Raw genomic sequence first — 10,951 nt, 5'->3', positions numbered from 1 at the left:
TATACATATATATATATATATATATATGTATTAGATATAAATATATTATTATATATATATATATAATATATTTGTATTGAGTTATTTATTTTTATTTATTTTTCATTTTTAGTTATTTATTCATTTATTTTATTTTTATTATTTATTTATTTATTCATTTTTTACGTATGTTGTTTCACGTTATTTGAATATTTTTATTTATTAATTTCTTTTTACTTATTTTATATCACTTATTTGAATATTTTTATTTATTTATTTATATTTTTTATTCAATTAATTTTTAAATTTTTATTTATTCATTTATTAACTTATTTATTATATCTGATTTAATTATTTATTTATTCATTTTTATTTCTTCATTTACCTTTATTTATTTACTTATTTGATCTATTTATTTAACTAATTTCTATTTATTATTTGTTTATTATTATTATTTATTTATTTATTTATTTATTTATTTATTTATTTATTTATTTATTATGTATTTTTATTTTTCTTATTTACTTATTTCATTATTAATTTTTTATTTTTTATTTTATTTTTTATTTATTTATCTATTTGCTTAATATTTTTATTTTTATTATTTATATATTTATTTATCGTATTTTATTTATTTATTATTTATTTATGTTTATTTGTTTATTTACTTTTATTTATTATTTTAAATTTTATATTTATTTATAGTCAAATATTTTTATTTATTATTATTTTTTATTTTTATTTTTTATTTATTTATTTTTTATTTATTTTTTACTTTATTTTTTTCATTTATTTATATATTTAATTATTATTTTTGTTTTATTTATTATTTTTTCATATTTTATTATTTATTTTTGGTTTATTTATTTTATTTATTTCTATTTATATATTTTTCATTTGTTTATATTTATTTATTTATTTATTTTTAATTTAAAATTAATGTATTTATTTATTTATTTTATCTATTCTTAGTTATATATTTATTTATCGTATTTATTTACAGTTTATTATTAGCTATTTTTTAAATTAGTTTATTTCACTTTATTTTTCAATTTTAGTTATTTTTAATATTTGTTTGTACGATTTATATTTTTTTTTATATTTATTTATTATTTTTGTCTATTATTTATTTGTTTTATTTATTATTTATTTATTTTAGCATTCGTGTTTATTTTTTTTATTTTTTTTATTTTATTTTATTTAGTTTTTATTCATTCAATTTTTATTTCTATTTATTTATCTATTTTTATTATTCAATATATTTAATCAAATATTTATTACTTTTTTATTTATTATTTATTTTAATTCATTTATCACTTATTTGTGTATTTATTTGTTTATTTTCATTTATTTATTTATTTATTATTTTGTCAATTTATTTCTTTCTATTCATCTTTTTTTATTTATTTATTTATATTTATTTTTATTTTATTTTATTGTTTAAGAAGTTTATTTTTATTCATATATTTCTTTATATTTATTTATTTATTAATATCTATTTATTTTTTATTTTTATTTCTCATTAATTTTTATTTATTTTTAATATCTTCATTAATTATTTATTTATTTATTTTATTCATTGATTGAATGATTTATTTATTTTTTATTTAATTATTATTTTTTTTAGTTATTTTTCATTTATTTCTATTTATAGATTAAATTTTATTTTATTTACTTGGTTTTCCTTTATTTTTATTTATTTCTCTTTATTTATTTATTCATTTATTTATTTATTTTTATTTTATTTAATATTTATCTATTTTTTATTTTTATTTATTTATTTATTTATTTTTATTTGTTTATTTATCTTTATATCTTTATTTCTTTATTTATTTATTAATTTTTTATTCATTTATTTATCTATTTAGTTATATCTTGTTATTTATTCATTTATTTTTATTTCTATTCATATATTTTTTAGTTATTAGTTTTTATTAATTTATTAATTGTTTAGTTTCACTTTTTTATTTGCTTTTATTGATTTAATTATTTATTCATTGTATTTATATTTATTTATTTATTTTTATTTACTTATTTTTATTTTTTTACTTATTTTACATTTAATTATTTATTTATTTATTCATTTATTTATTTATTTTGTTATTTATATTTTGGATTTCTTTTTGTTATTTATTTTTAATTTTATTTTTTTATATATTTTCCTATTTATTTTATTTATTTTATTTAATGATTTATTTATATTGTTTTTTTATTTATGTATTTTTATTCATTTAATCCATTCATTTTTTATTTTTCAATCATTTAGTTTTATTTATTTATTTTGTTTTTGATTTTTACTTATTTTTATTTTTATATTTGCTCACTTTTTGTTTCTATATTCGTTTATTTATTTATTCATTTCTAATCCCTTATTTATTTATCTTTATTTCTTTGTTTATTTATTTATCTATTTTTTCATTTTTATTTATTAATTTATTCTTTATTTATATTTAGTATTATTTTTTATTTATTATTTATTTTTATCTATTTAAATTTTTTGCTTATTTATTTATTCATATTTCTGCTTATTTTATTTATTTATTCATTTATTTTTATTTATATTTATTAATTTTATTTTATACTTATTCATATGTATTCATTTCTATTTATCTTTACTTATTTTTTATATTTATTTTTTTTCATTTTTTTTACATATTTATATTTATTTACATAATATTTTTGTGTATTTTTTATTATTTTTTATTATTTTCATTTTCATTTATTGAATTTTATTTATTTATTATTTTTTCTTGTTTAATTTTTTATTTATATGTATTTATTATTTATTTTATTTTTATAAAATTTATTTTGATATTTTATAATATTTATTTTGAAATATATATTAATTTTTAGTATTGTATTTTATCTATTCATTTATTCTTTTATTTTTATTCATTTATTTTTTATTTATTTATTCATTTTCAATTATGTATTTATTTTTAACTATTTAATTATTTCTATTTATTTTTATTTATCTAAGTGGGGAAAAAAACCATTGTCCCTCAACACCAAGGTGCTAATCCAGGTAGTCGATTTTTCTGCCTGGGATTAGCACCTGGTGTGGTATGAAATTTCACACTTTTAATGAAAATATATTCTTTGAGGATATTATTCTAATAGTATATCATTCCAAAATTGATACACATCAAATTTCTGTTCCAGCATGTTAGTTTTTAGAAATTTTCTTTGCGGTAATCTAACTCAAGATAAGAAATTCATTAAACGCTTAAGAAAGTGTAGGCGTGAAATTCATCTTGTGTCCTTGAAAACAACGTCTGTAGCTAAGAAGAAAAATATATTGAAAAGCCGTAAAAAGGGCGCTATTTTATCGGTGTTACTACCTTTAGCCGCGAGTTTGATATGGAGTCTTTTTAATTGACGAAAAATGAAGGCGTTTTGCGTTATCCCCCGCCGTTATATATGTGAGGTCAATGAAATGGAAATGGAGGTTTGTGATAATATTGAAGATAATTATACTAACCTTGAGGGTAATGGTAAGTTGGATACAACTGTTAGTGACATGCACATACCTCTTACTGTTAAAATGAATGCAGAATTTCCCGCAGTGGCTAAATCACTCACGGGACTTCCTCATTTTCCTATAAAGGGTGTGGGCGAGGTGGCTGAAGTAGCTGGGGAGGAGGGGGCTAAATGCTCTGATTACGTTGAAGCAGTTAAACGGGGATATTAGCCACAAAAGAAGCAATCACAATTTAATAGGTATTATTCCAATATTATTTAAAGAACCTCAAAAGTCGTACGCTACATCTTTGTTAAACACTTACAAAATTCTAGCTCGATTGAATGGTATGAAGAAGGGGATTTAGCTCATCTACTGGCAGGTTATAATATTTGGATATCGCTCGAGAATTTGAAGGGAGTAAAATATTTCCAATTAGCTATTTACTGTTTTTTTATTCTTATTTGTTTTCATTACACTTTCTTTTTATTTATTTTTTTTTATTTCGTTTATTTAGTAGTTTTTTTACTGTTTTTATTTATTTTCATTTTTGCTTATTTTTATTTATCTATTTATTCTTGTTTATTTTCTTTTTTATTTTTATTTATTCTTATTTATTTCATTTATGCTTATTTATTTTTATTTATTTATTTTTCATTTATTTATATTTATTTATTTATTTATTTTTTGTTTATTTCTTTAGTTTCATATTTTATTTTAATATTTATTTATTTTTTTTTTATTTATTTTTTTTTTTATTTATCTTTTATTTATTTTATCTATTATTATTTATATTTTATTTATTTATTAAGATTTTTAGTTTTTATTTGGTTTTTCCTATTTTTTCTTTATTTTTATTTGGATTTATCTTCTTTATTTATATTTCATTTTATCTATATTTTTATTCATTTTTATTAATTACTTTTTTCTAATTGTTTTATTATTCATTTATTAAATATTTGTTTAATTTTAATTATTCAATTATTTTTATTTTTTATTTATTCATATATTACTTTTTTATATATCTATTTGTTTTTTTTTATTTATTAATGTATTTATTTATTTTTTTATTTATTTTATTTATTTTCATTTGATATTGATTAATTTTCATTTATTTCTATTTATTTTTATTTAGTTTTATTATTTTTACTTATTTTTATTCATTTTTTATTTATGTTTATATATTTATTTATATTATCTTTATTTATTTTCATCTATTTATTATTTTTCATATTTACTTACTCATTTATTTATATTAGTTATTTTTTGTCATTTACTTTTGTTTTTAAAAATATTTTTATTTATAAATATTTAATTATTTTTATTTATTTATTTCTTTTATTTACTTACTTTACTTTTTATTTATTATTGAGTATGATAATTTTTTTTGTTATTATTAATTTTCTAATAATTTTTTTTTGATTATTTTTTTTTTATTTATTGAATTCCTGATTACCTATTTTTATATGTATTTTTTATTATTTTAATTTATTTTTCTTTTTATTTATTTATCTTTTAGTTTTATTTGTCCTTTATTTACTTATTTTTATTGACCTTTCTCATTTATTTCTTTTTCTTTTGTAGGTTTTATTTTCAATTTTCATTAGTTTTTTTATTTTTTCTTTTTGTAATATTTTATTTTTACATTTCTTTTTATTTGTTTATTTTTTATTTATTTTATTTATTTATTTATTCTTATTTAATTTCTTATTTATTTTATTTTCTTATTTCATTTCTATTTAATTATTTATTTATTTTTTTATGTTTTTAATTATTTTGTATTATTTAGCTATTTATTATTTATTTATTTTTTATTTGTTAATTAAATTCATTTATTTTTTTATTTAGTTTGTTATATTTATTTATTTACTTTTTTATTTATTTAACTTTTTATTTATTTTTGTTATTTATTTATTTAATTATATTATCTTATTTTTAATTCTTTAATTTATTTATTTGTATTTTATTTTTTTTTTTTTTTTTATTTTATTTTGTTTATATATATTTTTATTTATTTAATTTTTTATTTAAACTATTTAGTTTTTACTGGATTTTAATTTATTTATTTTTTTTTTTTTTTTTTTTTTTTTTTTTTTCCTTTTCTTTTTAATTATTTGTTTGATTCCATTTCTATAATTTATTTATTTTTCTTTGCTTTATTTATTTTTTATTCTTTGATTGATTTTTATTTATATATATATTTATTTATTTTGTTTTTTAATTTATTTGTTTTTTATTTATTTTGTTTATTTATTTATTTTTCTTTTTTCATTTATTTTATTTATTTATTTATGTTTATATGTTTTTTAGTTACATATTTTTATTTATTTATTTATTTGTTTCTATTGTTTAATATTATTTTTATTTATGTAGTTATTTATTCTTATTTATCTATTTTTATATATTTATATTATATATTTTTATTTTATAGATTTGTTTTTTATTTATTTAATTATTTTTAATGCATTCTTTTTATTATTTTAATGTTTTAATTACTTTTTATCTTTTAAATATTTTAATTTTTTGTTTTTATTTATTTGTTTATTTATTAATTTTTTCTATTTCTAATTATTATTTTTCTTTACTTTTATTTATTTTTTATTTATTTATTTATTTTTTTTATCTTTATTTATTTATTTAGTTTTTTATCATTATTTATTCATCTATTTTTATTATTTATTATTATCAATTGTTTTTATTCATTTTATTTTTTATTTATCCATTTATTTGTTTTTATTTATTTTATTTATTTATTTATTCTTATTTATCTAAATAATATCTTTATTCTATTTATTATACTATATTTATATTTATTTACTTATTTTTATTTAATTTCATTCATTTTATATTTATTAATGTTATTTATTATTATTGATTATTTTTTATTATTATTTATTAATTATATATTTTATTGTTATTTGTCTATTTGTTTATTTATTTTTATTTATTTCTATTTATCTTTATTTATTTCTATTTATCTTTATTTAGTTATTTTTATTTATTCATTTATTTATTTATTTTTATTTATCAATTTTTTTCTTTTACTCATTTTTTATTTATTTGTATATTTATTTATTTAATATTTTTTTCTATTTATTTATTATTTATTTTCATTTATGTATGTTTTTATTACTTATTTTCTATTTTTATTTTTATATTTATTTATTTTTATTAATTATTTATTTCTATAATGTATTTATTATTTATTTATTTATTTATTGTTTTTATCTATATCTATTATTCATTTTTTATTTATTTTATTTTTATATAGTTTGATTTATTTTTAATTAGTTATTTATCTATTTTTGTTTACTTATCTATTTTTTATTTTTTATTTTTTTTATTTATTTTGTGTATTTATCTAATTTAAGTTTATCGATTTAGTAATTTTATTTATTTAATTTCCATTTTATTTATATCGATTTATCATTTTTATTTATTTTATTCATTTTTATTTTATTTATTATATTCTATTTTTTATTTATTTATTTATTTATTTTATTTTTATGTATATTAATTTTTTTATTTATTTATACATTTTCATTTTTTGTTTTATTTTATCTAATTTGTATTTATTAATTTTAATACATTATTTTTTATATATTGTTATTTACTGTTATTAATTCATTTATTTTTTATTTATCTATTTATATTTATTCATTTATTTTTATTTATCTATTTATATTTATTCATTTATTTATATTTTAAAGAGACGTTCCATGCTGACTTCAACACATCCTGTCTGCAAATGATACCATAAGTAAAATACATATTTCATTAAGTTACGCATAAAAAAATTAAAAAATACACACATATATAACTAAATAATAACCTATTTGAGAGCAGAGCAAAGAAGAATGACAGCTTAACGGCCATACACGCCCCAAGAAATCAGGCCAGAAAGAGAGGAGCGGCGGAGGTATTTGCACTCAAAGTGGGAGAGAGGTGCTTAATATATAACGTCTCAGGAGTAGTCAAGTATGTAGTTGGCTGGTAGTGCCAATAATGGAAAATGGGCTCTTTTTTAATGGGAATTTTGCACTGTGATGAGTGTATTCTGATATTAGAAAATTCAGGGTTCGAAATCCTAGATCCTGTCCTATACTTAATCCCAAGTGGCTGTAATAGGCGAACTTGGCGTGAACCTTTCCTAAGCCAATACTTCCAAGACCTTATGAAGTCCTGCCAGTTTATATCCTTAAAAGTGAAAAAAAGCCACTGATCATTTTAAGATTCATAGGAATAGATTGAGCTTGAGGAAGCCAAATTTGCTCTCAGTGATTTTCACCATCCTTAGTTGTAATCTATCCGAATGAAAAAAAAGGTATCGTAGCAGGCATGGTAGGTTTAGGAACATGGAAATTTACACTGGTTCCATCTCTGATTTGGAAAGAAGGTTGTTGACAGTTTTCTGTACAAGTCCTTTTGGTAAAAAGTTTTTTTTGAGAAATACTCTGCTAAAACTATTTCATGATGGAAAGCAATCCAATCTGAATGTAATATATTTTGAGCACTCTAAAACAAACAAGACGTGGTTTCTAAATACGAAATGGTAATACTTAAAGTAAAGTCCTTATCCTACAATCAAATATAATATTGAATTGATATTATTAATAATATTATATATTTAAATAGTTGATAGACGGATGTAGTGAACAATGACATTCTTTGAAATAATAGACATCAGCATTAGCTCTCACGGAGACAAAAGTGAAAGTTCTTTGTTAAGAAGAATCTACTGTCCCAGAGGCACATTGACAACACATGAATTTGAACGGAAAATTCCCCAAACGATGTGTTCAAGTGTACGTTTTTGTTTTCTGTGGGCGGAACCATGAGGAGATGAGTGTTATTTTAAAACAGATTACTTTCCTAACAAGGAGAATAAAGAATGCAGAGAACTATTATGTGTAGATCAGGAAATAAATGATGTGTTATTTCACAATCAGTTTTGTACAACGAACTCCTTACACGACCGACCGTGATGTCATCTAAAGGGAGTGGTTTTACGAGAAAGCTTGTTCTTTGAACATCACGTTTCAACTCTGTAAACCTATTTCATATAATTTTTGAGGCATATTCACCCAGCATGGACTGAAGATGAAGGTTGTGTGACAACCACACGAAACTATTATCATGGGCATCAGAGGCGAGAGCTGTTGAACTTTCATTAATGAATTCCTTTTCAGCATCTTGAACTACTACAGCTACAGACAGGAAAACTAAGTAAAAAGGGATCTGTTTACAAAGATTCAGTACAGCTACTACAACTTCCAGACAAAAAACTAAGTAAAAAGAGAGAGATGATTACAAAGATTCAGTACAGCTACTACAGCTTCCAGACAGGAAAACTAAGTAAAAAGAGAGCTGATACAAAGATTCTGTACAACTACCACAGCTTCCAGACAGGAAAACTAAGTACAAGAGAGCTGATTACAAAGATTCTGTACAGCTACTACAGCTTCCAGACAGAAAAACTAAGTAAAAGAGAGCTGATTACAAAGATTCTGTACAACTACTACAGCTTCCAAACAAAAAACTAAGCAAAAGGAGAGCTGATTACAAAGATTCTATACAGCTACTACAGCTTCCAGACAGGAAACTAAGTAAAAAGAGAGCTGATTATAAAGATTATAAAGATTATAAGATTCATTACCACTACTACAAGTTCTGGACATGAAAACTAATCAGCTGGGGCGTCTGGCAAACCACTGAACGCCAGTCCTCCTCAGAAATTCCTGGACGTTGAAGAGTACTCAGGTTTCCTGAAGACAGTAGTGAAACTACAGTAGCTGTGAGTTAGAAGATATTGAGAATTCAACCCCTGAAGTTGGTCAAGTGACAAAAGAGAAGCTAATAGACTTGCAGAAGAAGGATGCATCCTTGGCTGATTTGTTCTTCAGAGTTGTTGGTGGAGAAGAGATGCAACAAACTCCTACCTGTTATTATCTGAAGGAAGGTTTGCTGATAAGGAAGTATCAGACCTACATTGACGAAGCAAGTGGTAGCAGTAGCCCATGAGTCTGGACATATGGGAATCAGGAAGACTGTGGAGAAGATCATGAAATATTTTTTCTGGCCTGGACTTCACAAAGATATTAGCAGGTTCTGTTGTGAGTGTCATACCTGCCAGTTAGCTGGAAAACTGAATAAAACCATCCAGATAGCCCCCTACAACCTATAGAAGTTAGAGGAGAACCGTTTAGCAAAGTGATTATAGACATGGTTGGACCACTGCCGAAGACAAAGAAAGGAAATGAGTATTTGTTAACATTAATGTGTCCTGTGACAAGATATCCCAGAGGCAATCCCTGTTAGAAACATATCTGCCAAGATAGTTGCTGAAAAACTTGTGGAGTTTTTCTCAAAGTTTGGAATACCAGAAATAGTACAGTGACAGAGGAACCAACTTTATTTCAAAGTTATTCCAGAATGTGATGAATTTGTTTAGGTGAAACAACAGTTATCCATTGCCTATCATCCATAAAAAAAAAACTCAAGGTGCCTTAGAAAGGTTCCACTAAACATTGAAAAGTATGCTGACAAACTACTGTTCTGAGTCAGGAAGAGAATGGAATGTTGGTTTACCATTAATGTTGTTTGAAGTTAGGAATGCTTATCAAGAAACTATAGGATGTTCACCTAATGAAATGATTTTTGATAGAGAAATGAGAGGACCGTTGAAGATTCTTGCAGAAAATTGGGAAGAAAGCCAAGAGGAAAGCCAAGGAGAATATGTAAAGAACTTAAGGAAAAGGTTGAAAGAGATTAGAAAATTCTCTTTAGAAAATTTGAAAGTGAGTCGAGAGAAAATAAAAAGGAGATTTGATGCTAAGACTAAGCTAAGAAGTTTTAGTGTTGGTCAACAAGTGTTAGTGTTCTTACCTGTCAAGAGATTTCCCTTCACTAATAAAAATTTCAAGGTTCTTACAAGATAATTGAGACGTTAAGTGATAGATCTTATGTAATTGAAACACCAGAAAGAAGAAGGAGACAAAGGAAGATACATGTGAACCTACTGAAACCTTATTTCTCAGAAACTGAAACTGAAACTGTGTTAATAACACAACAACTTCATCTAGAAAAGACGATGATGGCTACGAATTCGGAGCTGAAAGCAAGATGAATAATTCTTCAATTTTGGAAAATTTGGAGGATAAGTTGAAACATCTGAGTGTTGAACAAGGTGAAGACTTAAGTGAAGTAATTAGAAATTTTTGCAGATGTACCTAGGCGTACTGATCTGACAAAGCATGAGATCAAGTTTCAAGAAGATGGAAAACCATTCAAGCAAAGAGCTTGGCGCTTATCAGCTTATCATCGAGATGTTTTGAGGAAAGAAGTTGAATATTTACTGCAACATGGATTAGTAGAACTCAGGTCAAGTCACTTCAGTTCTCCATGTGTTTTAGTGAAGAAACCTGAAGGTTCATTTAGAATGTGTATTGATTATAGGAAACTGAATTCCATCAGCGTGGCTGACAATTATCCTTTGCCTCTCATAGATCAGTT

Source organism: Macrobrachium nipponense, chromosome 47, assembly GCF_015104395.2.
Source record: "Macrobrachium nipponense isolate FS-2020 chromosome 47, ASM1510439v2, whole genome shotgun sequence".
Classification (NCBI taxonomy): domain Eukaryota; kingdom Metazoa; phylum Arthropoda; class Malacostraca; order Decapoda; family Palaemonidae; genus Macrobrachium; species Macrobrachium nipponense.
The sequence above is the reverse complement of the archived record's forward strand: the minus strand, read 5'-3'. Positions refer to the sequence as shown.